General features: G+C 39.1%; 1 long non-coding RNA gene across 1 annotated transcript; it reads right to left on the reverse strand.

Moving 5' to 3' along the window:
• Window positions 1–305: 305 nt before the first annotated feature.
• On the reverse strand, window positions 306–3,193 carry LOC132638387 (uncharacterized). The gene is made up of 3 exons (XR_009581708.1): window positions 2,520–3,193; window positions 1,559–1,609; window positions 306–347 (listed from the first exon to the last, which is right to left on the reverse strand). It is a non-coding gene; the product is annotated as an uncharacterized LOC132638387 (long non-coding RNA).
• Between the last annotated feature and the right edge of the window lie 18,347 nt (window positions 3,194–21,540).

Raw genomic sequence — 21,540 nt, forward strand, 5'->3', positions numbered from 1 at the left:
AATAACCCTGCGCACAGAAAATACCAACAAAGGCCACACCGGCCAACAAACCAATATATAAACATATGCGGACCGGCCGCCGCGGCGAATGGGGTCGCCCCAAACACAACATATACACCCATCCGTACAGAAATACCCTAACCCACAAACATGTCCACAGACCTCTAAATAGACCGACAGAGTCATATGACGGGACAGGACCCCGCCGTACCCGGAGTTGCCATACATACAGAATATACAGAAGACAGAAGATATATACCAAAAGTACACGCTCCGGACCAAGGAGCTCTTCAAAATAGCAGAGTCTGAGCCCTAGACTGGCGGCGTATCTTCAGGTGCGTCTGTACCTGCGGGCATGTAACGCAGCCCCCGAAGAATCGGGGGTCAGTACGAAAAATGTACCGAGTATGTAAAGCAGAAACATAACAAACATAATCATAGTCTGAACCGGAAGCACAGAAATATAGCAAACGGAATCGTAATCCAACGAACAGACAGAGATATACCGGACAGAGTCGTAGTCCAGACAGACAGACGGAAGGATACCGGATAGAATCATAGTCCAGACGGACAAACAGAATCATAATCCATACGGACAGACAGAATCAGAATCCAATCAGACAGACAGAATCATAATAGGGCACAAGAACGTGGTCACCACTCCTGCCTTTGGCGCCACAACATATCATATTTCAGAAGATTTCATATCTTCGAACATCTCCGTCACATAACACATCATATCATAACCACGGTAACCCCGGGGACAGATCACACGCCGAGAAACCGGACACATCATACTTCGTAACATATACACGGTAACCGGGGACGACATATACCACAGCACCCCGGAACCGGACACATCATACTTCGGAATTCAAACATGGGACCCGGCCCCCGACAAGGGACTCGGCGGCCCATCCGCACGATATAAACCGGCCCGGGATCCGGTGAAAGGAAGCATTGAGACATCCATGAACAGATTAATGAGAAACCACATACATACAGATCGTTATACCGACTCAATCAAACTGAAGTAGGCCAAATGGAGAGTCCAATCAGAGTATTCGGATAGCGTTCATAATGTGCGCCTATATCCTGCTTGGGAAGGCACGACAGATTATTACCAGAATCAGATTTTTTTAGATGTCAAAGCCATTTTGTAAAATTTATATAAAAAGTAGTCATATCGTGATCAGAATAATAGTCCAGATGTTGCCTGTGAGAAACGGACAGAAATAGGGCAATTCAGGTCATATAAAAAGTATCGGGGCCTTGTGGGCCCACCTCGGACCAACTTGAGGCGACATACGTAAATTACTGATAATAGACCTTAAGAGGTCATCCATAATCATTTGGGAGTATTCCGACTTCGTTTAGGAAGGTTTCATACAAAAGCTCACTTTAGGGACAAATTATAAGAAAAGTGATTCAGTCTCGCTGAAGGAATTGGAGCGGGTTTCCATCTCGAATTCCGGGGAACGAAGTCGTATTTAAGGCTCGCGGCCGAGCCTATTATGTTCAGAACATGCCTAAGAAGGAAGGGGTAGGCTTTACATACCTCGATTGCGCCTTACGCTCGCTTGGCTTCGATTCCAATCTCGTCCAGAATCTACAAATGGTCATGTTTACCAATTGTCAAATTCAAGACTTAAGACTCCAAATTCATTACATATTTGCCTACCGAAATTTCGGCAGCATTTCCTTTATACATATAACATCCCCAAAAGTTAAACACAGCCAAATAATCAACGCAACCCAACAACAATATCCATAATGACAACAAGTATTTCAAAACACATAATATGGCACAATTTGCCATCTTTCCGTCATAACGTAACATCTTTCATTCCGACCTTACACTTCCAAACCAAACTTATTATTTTCATATTCATCACTCATCAAGATCACTACAACATGATTCAAAGGCATATCCTATCGTTTTCACCAAATATACATAAAGTATGCACAATATACAAGTTTCCTACCAAAAGCATAATTCACCCACGACTTCCAATCTTTTAGCAAACGTGTTCATGATATATTTCTATCTTTCAACTTCATCAATGACAACCATAATTTGCCTCTTAATACTTTCATTTCCATTTTTACATAAGTGACAATAAATTTGCATAATTTCCTACAACAACTTAACAACCATTCTTCCATGCTAACAAAAACCATTATTCTTTCATTCACTTCACAATAACACACTTAACATACTAACAAGATTTAATTCACCTTCCATCATCCACATCACACCACACGGCCACATGCTATATTTTCCAACTTCCCCTAATTCATTCAACTTTCACTTCCAATATAAATTCCATCATAATCACAACTAGGATACAATACAAAATTCAACACATCTCAACCACACAATTATGCACACACACGGCCATACATATGCATACATACCAATACCATACAAACTTCCATATTTCCATAGTTTCTACCCATTCCTACATTCCACAACATAAACAAAGCTTCATAACATGAAAAGAACATAAGATTCTTACCTTTTTACCAACAAATTCTCCTTGCTACCAAAGATAGTTTCTTGCCAAAATAATTGTACCAAGTTGTAGAGAATCTTGCACTTAGTAATAATCCCACAAGAAATGGATTTTTGAACCAAGGATTTAACTCCAAGAATTTTTTTTTCTTTTCTTTTCTCTTTCTCTTCTTGGCCGTAGGCCTTCTTTCTTTTTCCTCTCAATTTTATGTTCTTGAAACTTCTTGAAAAGGAAAGAACTATGGATCATCTTCTTATTAATACATGAGTTAAATTTATTGTGGGCTTGGGCCATTTTAATTACCATGGCCGGCCACCCTTTGCATATTTGGGCCTTCTTTTTTTTTTTTTTTTTTTTGATTCCCCAAGCCCAATTACTTATGGCTAATTTAAAATTCCCGAGGCTAATTTCCGAAATTCCAATTTTTTCCCTTGGCCTTCCTCCGTATTTCACACCAATAATTTCATAGCCAACACATTCATACCAAGTAAGGTCCAATTATGGCCTCATTCATTACAAGCCAAGTTATCTCCAATTTTTTGATTATGCAAAAATACCGGATGTAACACCTAGGCCTCTCACAAATCGGTGCACTCGGTCACCCATATCCGCTAATATGGCCGGAGCATACCTAGCCAACGAATTTAAGCGGAGACTATACTCTAAGGCACTCATACCTCCTTGCCTAAGATTCAAGAACTTGTCGGCTCTAGCCCGCCGAACCTCTGGGGGCAAGTAGTGTCGGAGAAAGGCATTCCAAAATTATTGCCATACCGGGGAGTGGTGCATTGACTCCCCGTGAAGCCATCCAAACCATGTACCAATGAACCGCAACATCCCGCAATCTATAGGGCGCTAACTCTACCGATTCAATGTCTGAAGAATGCATCAACCGAAGTGTCCTCAACATCCCATCAATAAAGTTTTGAGGGTACTCATCCGGCTTAGACCCAAAAAAAATTGGAGGGTTCAAGCTAATAAAATCACGGAACCTTGCACTAACAGCCCTATCACCTTGCCCTGTACCTTGCCGTTGAGTCTGAGCGGCAACCAACTGAGTAAGTAAATGAATGGCCTCTTTCACATCTTAGCCTGAAGCATCTGGTGGAGGAGCTGGGGGTGCTGGAGCTGGGGCTGAGGCTCCCTCATGCTCCTCTAAAATAGGCAATGAGTGAGAGGATTGAGATTGAGCCGCGTTCTGGGACTCACCTTCCTCTATTTCCATTGGCGGTACTCTTTCAGCCCGTTTTTCTGCCACTATCTTGCCCTTTTGGGCTACCGTAGCTTTTCTCGTTATAGGCATTTCTAAAATACATAATACACGGTTAAGGAAAGAGAAATCCTTATATCATGGCTCTATCGCACGATCTTATGAAGAAAGAAGGTCATTCATTCCTAAAATGTCTGCAACCTCCTGTTTATAAGTGCGGCGCGCAATACACCCATAAACAACATTCTACTGGACACGACTCGTGGACACACCAGAGGATAGAACTGCTCTGATACCACTTTTGTCATGACCCGACCGGAGGGCCATGACGGGCACCCGGTGCTAACCCACCCGGGCACCTCTTATCGTACTTTCCCATTCACATCCAGGTGAGCCACATAGCTTGTTCATAATTTCTATACATTAATAATATTAATCTCATTGGGCAGCAACACATTTATATCATCATCGACAACAGTGCCCCTATATCCATATACACAAGCCGACGAGGCTAACAAAATGATACACAAAATATAAGCCGACAAGGCAAAAAGATATCTAACCATGCACAACTGTCTACGAGCCTATAAAGAGAATATGTAACATTGTATAGGCGGGACAAGACCCCTCCATGCCCATATGTATGTACACAAAAGAATAATACCAACAGCTGTAGCTCCGGATGAAATGGAGCTCCTCTATGCAGTCACTGAACAAGAAATCTATGGATCAAGCCTGTCTCTCTGTCCACCTGCGGGCATGACGCAGCGTCCACAAACAAAAGGACATCAGTACGAATAATGTACTGAGTATGTAAAGCATAATCAACATTGTAGTAGGAGCATAAGAAATAGCATAAGATAGAAGAATCAGGAGGTAATAAAGCAATTTGTACCTCTAGTGGCCATCATCATATTTACTTACTTGTCTTTCATAAGGACCTTCCATTTCTAATGCTTACACATGTACATATACATATATTTATTAGTGTCATGCCCGACCATAAAGTTTCGGTGTTTCACGTACCCGGCAATGATAAGGCTTGGTGTTATACATACCTGGACCTGCCAAGGCTCAGGGTTATCCGTACCCAACTACAGAGGTGCGCGCGCGATAAGTATCATACTCGGCCATATAAGCTCGGTGTTACATAATAATCATACATACTTAGACACGTATACATGAGAGTCCATAAGTATCATCAACATCATTACCATCATCGCTTTCGTTACATCTATCCTTAAATAGTCAACTATCATATTAAGGAGGTAATAGAATCGTGAAAGTATCGAGGATTATGAGCTTTAGTAACTTTAGAGATAGAGTCATTTGGAAGACATTATGGAACTCATGAAAGGGTATATAGCAAAGGAATTATTCCTTAATGAAAGAAGGGTTAGCCTTACATACCTCTTGGTCTTCTTAACTACTTAACGTTCACTGTCAAAGCTTGAACAATCAACATTTAGAAGGATTCATACCATGGTTAAGCCTTAATGATACTCTTAAATTCAAACTAGAATAATTCATGATCTAATGAAAATTGGGCAGCGTCTCGCCTATTTCATCAACTTCCACCGTATTGCAAAACAACTTCCAAACATCCATAATAACACCCACAATATCATAATCAAGTAATCACATTCCATTAAGCCTTCAAAATTCATTCTCATGCTCAACTTATACTAACAACTTCACACCCATTCTTTGCACATTTTCATGCAATGCTTCCTCATCACTATTTCTACCTCCATAACAAGATTATACCCATATCATACTAATAATCATAACTCAAGTTAGCTTACTACTCAAAAAAATCACAAAAGTTACATTTAGCCCTCATTTTCTATTTTCTTCTTCTACACAAGTTGTTCAACAACCAAGCATCCATGATAACATGAAATAAGCATGAAAACTAACCTTTTATCTCTTGGGAATGAGCTTTGGAGCAGCTATCATCTTATGTGAAAACCCTAGCTTCAATACTCAAGAATCTCTTGTTGTCTACTAACCCTAGCAAGACTTCTAACACATGGGTACCTTGATTCTTGCCTCTTGATCTTTGTTTTCTCTTGGGTTGGAGTGTAATATGCTTGGAGAAGGGTTTTGACCTCTCAAGACTTGTGGAAATATGAAAAATGAAATAAAGGAACAAGGGTCATCTATTTATACAAAAACTAAAAATCTGCCCGATGGACTTATACGGACCACTTATACGGTCCGTATAATATTATACGGTCTGTATATGTGGACTGTATAACACCACCAAGAAAAGTACCTTTCGGTAAAGGTCATGTTATACGGACCGTATAAGTGGTCGTATAACTCATAGTTATGCGAAACTTTCTCTCGTTGATTTGTTTAACTTCCAATCCTCGTGGAACCTATTTGGCACTTACATAACACTTCATTAACCATACAATAGGCCCTATAGCATCCCCTCAAGACATCACCAAATAAATATTATCTCAATCATATAGAAAACCTTTTTTGAACACGACTTACATTTCACTTCCTTCAACAAACTAAATTTCGCATATTCATATGACTTCAAAATCTTATAGCATGCACTTTAAGATATCTAATACTTCCCTTAATCTTGTAAGGATTTCATAATCACCTTAAGCTCACATTAGCCTATTCATAAGGCAACAAGTCCGAAAATTTCTGGGGTGTAACAACATACTCAGTACATTATTTGTACTGACGTCCTTTGTTTATGAACGCAACGTCATGCCCGCAGGTGGACAGGGAGATAGACTTGACCCATAGACTGCTTGTTCAGAGACTGCATAGAGGAGCTCCATTTGATTCGGAGATGTAGCTGTTGGTACTATTTTTTATGTATATGTATGGGCATGGCGGGGCCCTGTCCCGTCCTTATGAGCCCTGTCCCGTCCTTATAATAATATTCATACTCTTCATAGAGGCTCGTAGACAGTCATGTATAGTAGATGTCTTTTTCCTTGTCGGCTCACGTTTTGGTATATTATTTTGTTAGCCTTGTCGGCTTGTGTATATATGTAAAGGCATAGTTGATGACGTTGATATATAAAGGTGTTTTAGCCGTATTGAGGCATAGAATTGTTAATAGGCCATGTGGCTCACCGAGAGATGAATGTGAATTTAAGATGAAAGGTGCCCGGTGGGTTAGATCCGGGTGCCTGTCATAGCCCTCCGATTGGATTGTGACAAAATTGGTATCAGAGCAGTTTCGTCCTAGGGTGTGTCTACGCGCTGTGTCCAATAGAGTCTTGTTTATGGGTGTGTTGCACGAACACTTATAAACAAGAGGTTACGGCCATTTTAGGAATGAATGGCCTTCTTTCTTCATAATATCGTTCAATAGATCCATGATATAAGGATTGCTTTTCCTTTAACCGTGTGTTATGTATTTCAGAAATGCTTGTAAAGAGGAAAGCTACGGCAGCCCAAAAGGGCAAGAAAGTGGTAGAAAAACGAGCTGAAAGAGTACCGCCAATGATTATAGAGGAAATTGAGTCCCGGAATGCAGTTCAGTCTCAGTCCTCTCACTCATTTCCTATTTCTGAGGAGCATGAGGGAGCCTCAACCCCAGCTCCTCCACCAGATGTTTCGGGCCAAGATATGAAAGAGGTCATTCAATTGTTGACTCAATTGGTTGCCGCTCAGGCCCAGCGGCAAGGTATGGGTCATAGTGATAGGGCGGTTAGTACAAGAGCCCGTGATTTTATTAGCTTGAACACTTCGGAGTTCTTCGGTTAATGCATACTTTCGACGTTGAATCGGTAGAGTTAGCATCGTATAGGTTGCGAGATAAGCGGTTCATGAGTATATGGTGTGGTTGTCTTCTAAGGGAGTTAATGCGCCTCCCCCGATATGGCAAGAATTTATTGATGCTTTCCTTCGACATTAATTTCCCCTAGAGGTTCGGCGGGCTAGAGCCGACAAGTTCTTGAATCTTAGGCAAGGAAGTATGAGCACCTTAATGTATAGTCTCCATTTTAATTCTTTGGTTAGGTATGCTCTGGCCATGGTAGCGGATATGGGTGATCAAGTGCACCGATTTGTGAGTGGCTTAGGGCCACATTTGATGGATAAGTGTTTGACTGCGTTCCTTCAGGACAATATGCATATTTCTCGCATTCAATCCCATGCCCAGAATTTGAAGGAAAGCCAACAACCGCAAAGAGGTGAGCGTAAGCTTGACATAGGTTATCACAAGAGGGCTACATCTTCGGGTCCGATTGGTGAGTTTAGAAGAAGGTAAAGACAGCAATTTTCTAGGCATTCAGGCCATTCCATGACTAGTGCTCCTCCACGGTTTACGGACCAGAGATTTGATAGATCCACTCACTTCGGGCCGAGTCAGAGTTTTAGGGCTTTAGGTTCTCATTTCAGAGGCGACTCGGGTCAGGAAAGGCCACCCATTCCACGATGTTCTCAGTGTGGGAAGTTACATTGGGGCCAATGTCGATTAGGCTCAAATGTTTCCTATACATGTGGTCGGCCAGGCCATATCATGCGTGACTGCCCCTCGATTGGTGGTAGGGGTAGGGTCCAGCCCTTAGGGTCAGCAGCTGGGTCTTCATCATCTATACGCCCTCCAGGGCAAGGTTCACAGACGCCAGTCAGCCTTGGTAGAGGTAGAGGAGGAGCTCCTAGTTCTAGTGGCCCTCAGCACCATATTTATGCATTGGCTGGGCGACAGGATCTTGAGTCTTCCCCTGATGTCGTCATGGGTATATTATCAGTATTTTCTCACGATGTATATGCTTTGATAGATCTGGGCTCCACATTGTCATATGTTAGTCCTTATATAGCTAGTCGATTTGGGTTTAAACCAGAGTCAATTAAACCTTTTGAAGTATCTACACCCGTTAGTGAACCGGTAATAGCTAGCCGAGTATATAGAAATTGATAGTTGTGATTTGTAATCATCGTACTATGGCTAATTTACATGAGTTGAAAATGGAGGACTTTGATGTTATTATGGGCATGGATTGGTTGGCTTCTTGCTATGCCAATGTCGATTGTAGAACGAAGATGGTTCGCTTTCAATTTCCGGGAGAACCAGTTTTGGAATGGAATGGAAGGAATATACAGAATGTCTGAGAGGTAGGTTTATTTTCTATCTCAAGGCAAGGAAAATGATTGCAAAAGGTTGTATTTACCATTTAGTCAGGGTTTAAGACATAGAAGTCGAATCGCCGACTCTTCAGTCTTTCCCAGTGGTGAATGAGTTTCCAGATGTATTCCCGGATGAGCTTTCAGGCCTTCCTCCAGAGCAGGAGATTCATTTTGCTATTGATGTGCTATCGGATACTAAACCCATATCTATTCCTCCTTATAGAATGGCTCCCGCAGAGTTGAGAGAATTGAAGGAGCAATTGAAGGATTTGCTTGAGAAAGGCTTCATAAGGCCTAGTTCATCCTCGCGGGGAGCACCCGTGTTGTTTGTGAGGAAGAAAGATGGCTCCTTCCGAATGTGCATTGACTATCGGGAACTAAATAAGGTGACGATCAAGAATAAATATCCGCTTCTAAGGATTGATGATTTATTTGATCAATTGCAGGGTGCCAGATGGTTTTCAAAAATAGATTTGAGATTTGGGTATCATCAGGTGAAAGTTAGGGAGGAAGATATTCCTAAGACGACCTTCAGAACAAGATATAGTCATTTCGAGTTCTGGGTAATGTCGTTTGGGCTAACTAATGCACCGACAGTATTTATGGATTTGATGAACAATGTGTTCAGGCCTTTCTCAGATTTATTTGTGATTGTATTCATTGACGATATCCTGGTATATTCTCGGTCCGAGGCAGAACATGCGGATCATTTACGTACTGTCCTTAGAGTTCTCCAAACTCAAGAGCTATTTGCAAAATTTTCAAAGTGCGAGTTTTGGTTGAATTCGGTGACCTTTTTAGGGCATATTATTTCAGCTGATGGTATTCAAGTAGATACCCAAAAGATTGAGGCTGTGAAGACTTGGCCAAGGCCCACAACTCCTATGGAGGTTCGTAGTTTTCTGGGCTTAGCATGTTATTACAAGAGGTTTGTAGAAGGCTTTTCTTCTATCTCTGTACCACTCACGAAGTTAACCCAGAAATTAGCTAAATTTCAATGGACGGATGCTTGTGAACTTAGTTTTCAAGAGTTAAAGAATAGATTAACTTCTGCCCCAGTCCTGACACTTCCAGAGGGATCGGAAGGCTATGTTGTTTATTGTGACGCTTCAAGCGTTGGATTAGGGTGTGTGTTGATGCAACAAGGTAAGGTGATTGCGTATGCTTCAAGGCAGTTGCGAAAACATGAGAAACATTATCCAACCCATGATCTTGAGTTAGCTGCGGTGATTCATGCATTGAAGATGTGGAGACACTATTTGTATGATGTCCATGTGGATATCTATACGGATCACAAGAGCCTTTAGTATATTTTCAAGCAGAAAGAATTGAATTTACGACAACGGCGATGGTTGGAGTTGTTGAAAGATTATGATGTTAATATCCTATATCATCCCGGGAAGACGAACGTTATGGCTGATGCTCTTAGCCGTAGATCTATGGAAAGTTTATGCAATGTTCATCCAGAGAAAAGAGAGTTAGCTTGTGAGCTCCAGCAATTAGCTAGCCTCGGAGTTCAGGTAGTGGACTCAGGAAATGTGGGAGCTACCATTCAGAATTCGGCGGTCTCGTCACTAGTGGTTGAAGTGAAAGAGCGCCAGTATGAGGATCCAATGCTAGTTCATTACAGAAATACACTTCATCAGAAGAAGAAGTCATCATTTGAGATTTCTGGAGATGGAGTTCTTCGATGCCGAGGCAGGTTATGTGTTTCATCCTTCTTTCCTCAAAGAGAAATTGTACACGATCGTCGCAATATAATTTACCCAACTATGAGTCGGGATCGATCCCACAGGGAACAATATACTAGGTGATTTAAACAAGTAAGGAATTATCACTTTCCACGCTAAGCCAAACACTTGATAATATTTTGATTTTAAGAAAATTATAACTAATGCAAAAATGTAAACTAATCTAGAAAGCGAATAAAATGATCCATGGCCACAAGCATGGATATAAGGAACTCTCAAGTAACGAACCAATGTAGTTTATGATTTTACAAATAAGAGCGGGTTTATGTTAATAGATAATGGTTTCTAAAATCTCATTGAAAGTCTTCCAACCAAATCAATAAATTTCACTCTAAGCTTTTCCAAGCTTTAGAGTGTGATATCAAGCACAACCAATTGAATCTCAAGTAACTTTCCTATTCCTAGCTCAAGTTATTAGATGGGTTTAATGACCCAAATTCTTGTTAATTAATCTTTCTCAACCTAGATTTCCTCTTCCGAGCTCAATCAAAGTAAATGGGCGAGTTTTAGGGTTAGCTAATCCCTTAAGAAACATTAAAGAACAAGATTAATTAAATCAACAAATACCCACTTCAATAGTAATAAAAGTCATTCAATACATAAGCAAAATAAGAGTTTCATCCAACACTTTAATCATAGAATATTTCCATAAACAAGATTCAAGTGAAGAAAATAAATACTATACACTTAGATATACAATACAAAGCAAGGAATTGAAGAAATGAATTAAAGGTTTAAGAAATGCTCAACCAAATCTTCAACCCCAAAGTGTGGTGTAGAAACCTAGTCTCCAAAACTTGTATATGGCCAAAGATATGTTTTAAAAACCCTAAAAGAGTATTTAAAACATTCCAAAAACGGGAACAAATTGTGGACAAAAATGCCCTCGTGCAGCAAGTGCTACTAACAGGTGCTGCAGGCACAACATGCTGCACCAAGTGCTGCTCGCATGCACAACATGCTGCAGCAAGTGCTGCTAGCATGTGCTGGCAGAAAGTGCTGCTTGTTCTATTTTTGCTCTATTTTGCTCCGTTTTGCTTCGTATTGCTCCGTTATGCTCGCCGGGCATCTTATCCTACAAAACGACATAAATACACAAAAAGTAACAACAAAAGTGCTTGAAGAGTCACAAAAGCTTAAGGAATTAGCATCGAATATCCCGTAATTTCGCGGCACATCAACAGTTCACCGCAAATTTCTGGAAGCCTTTTCAAGAAGGTTTGGGGACTCAGGTGAGTCTTATTACAGCATTTCATCCACAGAAAGATGGGAAATCTGAGCGTACCATCCATACTCTAGAGGACATGCTACGGACATGTGTATTGGATGTTGGAGGTAGTTGAGATGCTCACTTACCTCTTATTGAATTTTCGTATAACCATAGTTATCATTCTAGCATCTAAATGGCCCCGTATGAGGATTTGTATGGGCGCAAGTGCAGATTAATAATTAGGTGGTTTAAAGTAGGGGAGACTAAACTGATAGGGCCATACTTGGTCCAGCAAGCTATAAAGAAAGTCAAGCTCATACAGGATCGGTTATTAACAGCTCAGAGTCGTCAAAAATCCTATGCAGATAATCGTCGAAAGGACTTAGAGTTTCAAGGGAAAGATTGGGTATTCTTGAAGGTGTCGCCAATGAAGGGCGTCATGATATTTGGCAAAAAGGGCAAGCTTAGTCCTCGGTATATTAGAACTTATGAGGTTTTACGCAAGGTAGGCCAAGTGGCTTATGAATTAGATCTACCTTCGAATTTGGAGTCAGTCCATCCGGTTTTCCATGTATCGATGCTTCGTAAGTGCATTGGATATCCTTCTAGAGTTGTACCAGTAGATGATGTTCAAGTCACTGAGCAATTATCCTACGAAGAAATTCCCATTTCCATTCTAGATAGGCAAGTACGGAGACTCAGAACCAAAGATGTAGCTTCAGTTAAAGTCTTATGGAGAAATAATAACAGAGAGGAAATGACCTGTGAAGCAGAAGAAGACATGAAGTTAAGGTACCCTCATTTATTTTCACCTTTAGAGGAGACTCAGGCAGAGACGTCGTTGTCCCCAAGTATGTAATGCTTTCTTCGATGTTTTCTTGGTCGTGTGTGGCCATGGTTATTGATGTTGTTATTGTAGCCCTGTGAGGCGATATATTTTGGGTTGCTGTGACAGGATGGCAGTGCCATATTAGAGGGGAAACTTTGGTGAAATTTTTGTAGAATCCCCAAGAGCCTATCATTCAAGGATGAATATTCCTTAGAGGGGGAGAATGTTACACCCCGTATTTTCCGTTGAGATTCGTTAGGTGTTAATTGTCCTAATCGTGGAAACTGGGGTTATCTTCTAGGATATATGAGATTATAAGTTCCTATATTATGGTTATAGGGGTTTAAGCTCATGAAATAAGCAGTGGAAGGATTTGAGAACAAGCAAATTAAGGAATTGAGTTTGTCGGAACTTTGGGAAAACTTGGCAAAAGTTTTGGACAGGATTTTGGTCCAACATGGGAGAGGTATATATCCTAGAATATGAAGCGTTTTGGTGTGTTTCTTTTATCCAAATTGAATTTCATTGAGTCTAGTTTCTAACGCAACAAACCGTTCGTCAATGTGACATCGGAGTAAAACGTTATGGGTATTTTAAGACAGACTGCTCGAGCAGAACATTTTGACGAACCAATTTGACAGACTGCAGAAATTTCTGCGGCCCGTCAAATTGTATCTTTCCAGCATAAAACAGTCACAGTGAGCCATGTTTGGCTAGGTAGTTTGATGAAGCATTTTGACGGCCCGGCAAAATGGGCGCAGGATTGCTCGACGTGATTTTAAGTTACGCTTTATATATTTCATGTCATATCATTTGGACTCATTATTTCCCCAAAACAGATCCTTGAGCTCTCCAAAACCCTCTCTCTAGGTCTATAAACTAATCCAAGCTAAAATCCAAGAAAATCTAATAAAAGTAAGAAGTTCAAGTGCTATGAAGCTTGCTAGGGTTTGTGGAACTCAAGATTTCTTACGGTGTTGATGTTGGAGACTTCACTTTAGTGGAGTAAGTTGATCCAAGACTCGTTCTTAAGTGATTAAGGTAAGATTTCACATATTTTACATATGGTTAAGGTTGTTCGATTGTTATGCCATGTGGATAAAGGAAGAAAAGTGGAAATAGAGTTCAAGTATTAACTTGGAGATATTATGAGCTATAGGTGAACTTGAATTGAAATTCTTGGCATGTTAGGAGTATAATCTTGTTGTGGATGTTATAGACGATGTTGAGGAAATATTGTATGTAAGCATATATGGTGTTGTGTCATTGCCATTATTATGAATGATCATGAAAAGGAGTTTTAGGATTGGATGATGCTTAACTTGAATGAAATCTCTTGATTATGGTATTTTTGCTAATGTCATTGTTGACTGGGAGTTGTTTTGGAATTTGGTAGAATTAGATGAATTAGGGAAAATGCTGCCCAATTTTCACTAGCTTACGAATTATACTCGTTTGAACTTAAGGGTGCCTTTGAAGCCTAACCTTTGTATGAACCCTCTTAAATGTAGATTTCTCGGTCTTTGGAGGTGAATGTTAAGTAGTTAAGAAAACATAAAGGTATGTAAGGCTAACCCTTCTTTCTTAAGGCATTATCCCATTGATGTATACCTTCATATGAAATCCATAGTATCTTCCATGATGATTTCATTCCTAGAATCACTAAAGCTCATGATTTTTGATATTATCACGGTACCATTAGTCTCATTCTATGATAGTTGATCCTCTAAGGAAGGATATAATGAAAATGATTATGATGATGAAGATGTTGAGGATACTTATATACTCTTATATATATATATATATATATAAGTATGACTAGTAAGAACACTGAACTTAGATGGCAGGGTATGATACCTATCGCGCGTGCACCGCTGCAGTTGTGTACAGATGACACTGAGTCTTGGTAGGGCCAGGTATGTATAACACCGAACCTTATCATGATCGGGTATGTAAGACACCGAACCTCTATGGTCGGGTATGATACCACTATATGCATAAATGTATGAAATGGAAGTTTCCCATTAGAAAGAGGGTAAGTAAATATGATGAACGTCGCTAGAGGTATAAATGGCGCTCTTTTATTCCATGACTTTTCTATCTTATGTTATTTTTCATGCTTCTATTATGTTGTTAATTATGCTTTACATATTCAGTACATTATTTTCACTGACGTCTTTTTGTTTGTAGATGCTGCATCATACCCGCAGGTGGACAGGGAGATAGACTTGACCCATAGACTGCTTGTTCAGTGACTACATAGAGGAGCTCCATTTGATTCGGAGTTGTAATTGTTGGTACTATTCTTTGTGTATATGTATGGGCATGGCGGGGCCCTATCCCGTCCTTATGATGATATTCATACTCTTCTTAGAGGCTCGTAGACAATCATGTATAGTAGATGTCTTTTGCCTTGTCGGCTCACGTTTTGGTATACTATTTTGTTAGCCTTGTCGGCTTGTGTATATGTGTAAGGGAATAGTTATTGACGTTGATATATGAAGGTGTTTTAGCCGTTGAAAATGGCATTATTCAGGCATAGAATTGTTAATAGGCCATGTGGCTCACCTAGAGATGAATGTGAATATACGATGAGAGGTGCCCAGTGGGTTAGCTCCGGGTGCCCATCATGGCCCTCCGGTTGGGTCGTGACAGTAACCCTCTATAACCACTCTTCCTCCTAAATGGCTAGGTTAACCCCACTAGGATCTATATTGACTACCCTTCCTCCCGAGTAGCTAGGCCAAACACAATCAATGGAGAATCATAGCAAAACAGCCAATTCATAATCATAGCATAGAGCCGAATCTCAAATCATGTCATGGAAGCCGAATCACAAGTCATATCATGATAGTCAATTTATTCATTAAGGATCATGTTCATCATCCCATTATAGGGGTACATCAAGCCATTCAATTTTTAGATATCGAATTCACTTCTTTAAACAAGTTTCAAGTTTAACACAATCTTTTATAGAGCATTCCCACGAGATAGTCAAGCTTTTCAATTATCAAGTTTAAACAACCCTTATGGGGTAATTCAAATTCAAACACCAAGCTTTATCTCTCAATTTTTCAATCATCCTTTAGAGAGGAATACAATCATGACTATGTATATATAATATAGTACAAACAAGGTTTAATGTGGGCTTGTCCCTCACGCATACAGACCAGAGCCAAGGAGTTCATAAAACCGTTCGAAAGAGTATGTTCAAAAAGACACATATCTCAAATCCCGCTAAAATCTAGCAAAACGGTATTCCCAAGGTTCAACAATCAATCTAATTGAAGCTTTATTCATTTCTACGAACTCTATTTATGTTTCGAAAAACTAAGGCTTTTCTAAGCCTATAAATGTGTTCTTGAATCTCCCATGGATCACCTATGGATTCTGATTGTTTCTAATACCTTACGCTAGTCCCATCCCTCTCAATAACCTTAGTAAGAATCGTAGAACATACCTTTAAGAAATTTCCTAAAGTCTTTTTCAACTTCTCTTTCTTCGGTTGTTAAGAATCTATGGTTTGAAGGATGAACTAGTGTTAATTTAATGTTAGTGTCACGACCCAACCGGAGGGTCATGACGGGCACCGGGAGCTAACCCACCTGGGCACCTCTCATCATACTTTCACAACCATAACTAGGTGAGCCACATGGCTAACTCGCAATTCCTGTGCATCAATAATACAATCTTATCAGGCAAGAACACTTTTATATCAACATCATCAACTATGCCCATATACATATACACGAGCCGACGAGGCTAACAAAATGATATACAAAATACGTGTCGACAAGGCTAAGAAACAACTAACTATACACCATTGTATACGAGCCTCTAAGAAGAACATGTAACATCATATAGACGGGACAGGGCCTCGCCATGCCCATATGTTTATACACAAAAGAATAGTACCAACAGCTGCAGCTCCGAATCAAATGGAGCTCTTCTAAGCAGTCTCTAGATAAGCAGCCTAAGGATCAAGTCTATCTCCCTGTCCACCTGCGGGCATGACGCAGAATCCACAAACAAAAAGACGTCAGTACGAACAATGTACTGAGTATGTAAGGCATAATCAATAACTTTATAGAAGCATGGAGGATAACATGAGATAGAAGAGTCATGAGATAGTAGAGCCATTTATACCTCTAGCAACATTTATTATATTTACTTGCCCTTTTTCCAATGGGAAACTTCCATTACATTCATAACTACTTAACGTTCTCCTCCAAAGCTTGAGAAATCTACTTTTAAGAGGATTCATACCAAGGTTAGGTCTTAAGCACATTCTTAAGTTCAAACTAATGTAATTCATGAGCTAGCAAAAATTGAGCAGCATTTCTCCTATTTCTTCTACTTCTACCAATTTCCAAAACAACCCTCAAAGGACATTAACAACATCCGCAATATCATAATCAAGAGGCTTCATTCACGTTATGCATCATCCAATCCTCAAAACCCCTTTTTCAAAGTCATTCATAACAATAGCTACAACACAACACCACATTCACTTATATACAATACTTTCTTAACATCATTAGTACCACCCACAACAAGATTATACTCATAACATACTAAGAATCATAACTCAAGTTAATTTACTACTCAAAATATCATTAAATCTATATTTGAGCTTCATCTTCTACTTTCTTCCCTTACCCAATTTATTCAACAACCAAGCACGTTTAATAACATGAAATATATATATATGAAAACTAACCTTTTATATCATAGGAATGATCTTTGTATCAAGTTAACAACTTGAGTGAAACCCTAACTTCAACACCCAAGGAATTCTTGAATTCTACAAACCCTAGTGAGTCTCCCAACACTTAAATATCTTGATTCTTGCTATTTGATCTTTGATTTCTCTTGGGTTTGGCCCAATATATCTATGGGAAGGTTCTAGAGCTCTCAAGAGTTTGGGGAAGGTGAAAAATAAAATAAAAGTGTAAGGGTCGGATATATATAAAATTTAGAAAAAACTGGCCCGACCCGGATATACGGCCAATTATACGGTCCGTATAATTGGACCGTATAACCCCACCAGAGGTTCACCCTCTTCTGTAAGTATTCTACGGACAGTTATCCGGGCCGTATAAATTATACGGTCTGTATAAATGACCGTACAATCCAAAATTTTCCAAAACTTACTCTCGTCGATTCGTTCGACCCCCAATCCTTATGGAACCTTATTGGCACTTGTATAACACTTCATTAATCATCTAAGGGGCCCTATAGCTCCCCCTCAAGACATTACTAAACAATTTATAGCTCGATTGTTGCGAACCCTTCCCAAACATGACTTACATTTCACTTCCTTCAACGAACTTAGTTTCACCGATTCATATGACTTCGAAATCTTATGGTACGTGCTTAAAGTTATCAAATACTCTCTTTAATCTCATAAGGTCTTCATGTTCATCTTAAGCTTGCATTAGTCTACTCACAATGCACAATCCCAAATCTCCGAGATGTAATAGTAAGATTGATGTTGAAATGATAGGAATTGATCAAGAACATACCTTATATGTTTTGGGAAAGTTTTAGGGTTGTTTCCTCTAAAATATTTTGCCAAAACAAAATGGGAATGAATATAACGAAGTTAGGCTTTTATAAAATTCGGGAAAAATCGCTTCAGACATAAAATGGCTTAGTGCGTCGCCTGGGCGATGCGCACAATGTATCTATTTTGGCAGTGTCAAAATTTTGAGTTTCCTCAAAACTTGGCCTGGGGCGCTGCCCAAGGAAACTCCCAGGGCGCCGCGCACTCCTAATATTTACACTGCATTGACGATGTTCAGTAAAACGGGTATAACTCCTAGCACTGAGCTCTGTTGGAGCTAGGCAAACTACCGTTGGAAAGGTATTTCAAGTACCTACAACTTTCATGGATGAAGTTTTCCCAAATTACCAACTTATTTTCACGAAACTGGCTTAGAAGTCAGGCCTACCGCAATTTAGACGAGTTTGAGAACTCTTACAAACTTCACTATTTGGTTTGACTTCAAAACGACTGCTTATCCCCCAAATTCATCCCGAATAGATTCATATAGCTAAAATATCATCTTATTACTAGTTTTACACATTCACACCCAACCCAAATTTATGTGGTGTTACACAGAAGAGCTAATTGTTTATCTACAAGTATCATGACACCAGCAGTGTCCAAATAATATATGATTATGGTTTACAAATTGAAGTCTCTCGAATATCTTATATATGATAGCACCATTTATCCCAGATCATAATTATTACGATTGGACAATCAAATTGTAGTAAACCTGAAGTTTACTAACAATAAAAATGGTTATCATATTGAAACAACAAATGATTGAAAGATTAAATATCTTCAAGTTACTACGGGTAAGAAATACGTACGTGAAATGTTGCCCGAACTTGATGAGATCACATACCACAATAAATCAGAAGTTTATTGATATTAGATCTCATGCAATAGTAAACCAGAAGTTTACTAAAATAAATGACACTCGTCATGCTGAACTTGAAGTTTACTAGTACGGATAATTATCGTCCTGATTTAAATTTAATGTGCTGATTTGGTATTCGAAATATATTGAAGAACTAGAAGATTCTTCAAGAATTTGTCTGTGCTGCTTGTTCTCATGATAAGTTGATTACACCAGCTAATGTTGGGACTAAATTTCCTAAATTCTGGAAAATATAAAAGGTGATTGTGGGCCCCTTCACCTGCGATGTGATGTCTTAAATAGATGCATCTATGAGACAGTCAGATATACGTATATTGTCAACTGGCACTTTGACATTTACAAAGTTGTTTGCTCAAAATAATTGAATTGGAAGCACAATTTTCAGAATATGTAATCAAGACAATTCATCTTGATAATACTGGTTTACATCCAAGCTGGTTTGACGTTGAATGCCTCTGATATATAGCTAAACCATTGTTTATGAGAACAAAGCTTCATGTTTTGGTCTGAGATATGATATATTTCATACAACGACACTTCGATGCTTCGGATCGATATTATGAAAAATTCTTCCCTCATAATTGGTTCAGGGTTAGGAATTAGATATTTCCATCTTATAGCTTTTGTTGTGCGGTATATGATTAATGGATATGCCAAGATGCATACAGATGGATTTCCCAAATAAAATGGGGATATGTGTTAGTTTTTCTAACATAAGCGGGAAAGAATATGCAACCAAGAAATATGTTATGTTGTGAATTATCATCAATATGATCCTCAGATATTCAAGTCAAATGCTGGAAGCATTTACTGACCCAACTATGTCATATTTCATTTGCAAAATGCTCCTATTATTCCTGAAGGACAGAGTCTACAGCATGCATGGAGCAATGTAGACCAATCGGTTCCAAATGTAATGATCCCTGAAAAGGGGGAGGAGAAAATGATCATACTGAGGCAATATGCTCTTGAAGAGACTACGACATAACACTTCATGAAATCTTATGGGAGGTTCAGGTACCTGAAAATGATGAAGTGATGAGATCTCAATAAGTTATTCGAATTGCGAACCGATACAAAAAGATATCTCGTCGACGATATCTTTGATACAATATGTCACGCAATATTGTTTAAGATTATGAGAATCTGAGTTCTACGTCTCTTAAAGTGTGTTAACGTAGAAATTATTACCTAGTGAAATGATGCATCTTGATAAGCAATTAGACCTGTAGTCCAGACATCAGAAGATGTCACAATTTATACTAATGGAAGTTGTCACAGTTTATTTGACTTACTTGACCAAATTTATATGAAAATTTCTGAAGGATTCAAAATGCCTGAAGCATATAGAATTCCTGGGAACTTGTTTATAATCCTTAAATGGATTAAATGAATCAAGGCTGATGTATTGAGATCACCTTAATGAATATTCATTGACGAAGGGTACAAAGATGACTCTGTTTACTCTTGTCTCTTTATGATAATCAGAAGCTTTTATATTGTTGTGCAAGTTGATGACTTGAATATTATTGGAGCTCTTGAAGAGTTTCCAAATGCATTAGATTATATCTACTGAAAGAGGTTGAAATGAGAAAATTGAATTGGTCCCGAAGTTCCATATATTTGTGCAGTTGATGCATTTATATATCTTGCCATAACTATGAGCATGATATAATTTTACTCCAACATGGAGATATTGAAATAAAGCAACTGCATATTGCAAATGAAAGTCCTGACATGAATGTATTAGTCTTAACAAACATTGTCAAGTGTTTTGGATATACAGGATATTCATTTGATCGACAAAAGAGTTCAATCCAGACATGTTATCTATTTCCATGAAGGATTACTATCATACCATGTTGTTTTACATGACAGTCAAATCATAGAAAGACAATAAAGCAAGACAAGAATGTACTTGTCGTGATTGCAACAATATTATATGGCGATGATGCAACTCTATCTAAGGAAGGAAGATGCAAATCATCAACCAGTTCGTCAAATAATCATTTAACAAAACTGATCACAAATGCTCTGTCAACCTCAAGATCTGATAAGTTGCTGTACAAGATCAGAGTACATCATCTTCAAGAGTTATGTGATGCTTTAATCAGGGGGAGTAAAATATGCGTTGTACTCTTTTTCCCTTAATCAAGGTTTTGTCCCATTTGGGTTTTCCTGGTAAGGTTTTTAACGAGGCAGCTAGCAATGCGTATTACTAGATACGTGTACTCTTTTTTCTTTACTTGGATTTTTTCCACGGAGTTTTTCCTAGTAAGGTTTTAATGAGGCACAAATCAATTAATGAACATCCAAGGGGGAGTGTTATATATACACCGAATTATGGATGTTCATTCAAATACACAGTCATCTGTAAGCTTACAATCAAGCAGACAGCTTGCGAGTAGCTCAAGCAGGTAGATTGCTAGTAGCTCAAGCAGGCAGCTTGTCAGCAGCTTCTGA

This window comes from Lycium barbarum, chromosome 4 (genome assembly GCF_019175385.1).
Source record: "Lycium barbarum isolate Lr01 chromosome 4, ASM1917538v2, whole genome shotgun sequence".
Classification (NCBI taxonomy): Eukaryota; Viridiplantae; Streptophyta; class Magnoliopsida; order Solanales; family Solanaceae; genus Lycium; species Lycium barbarum.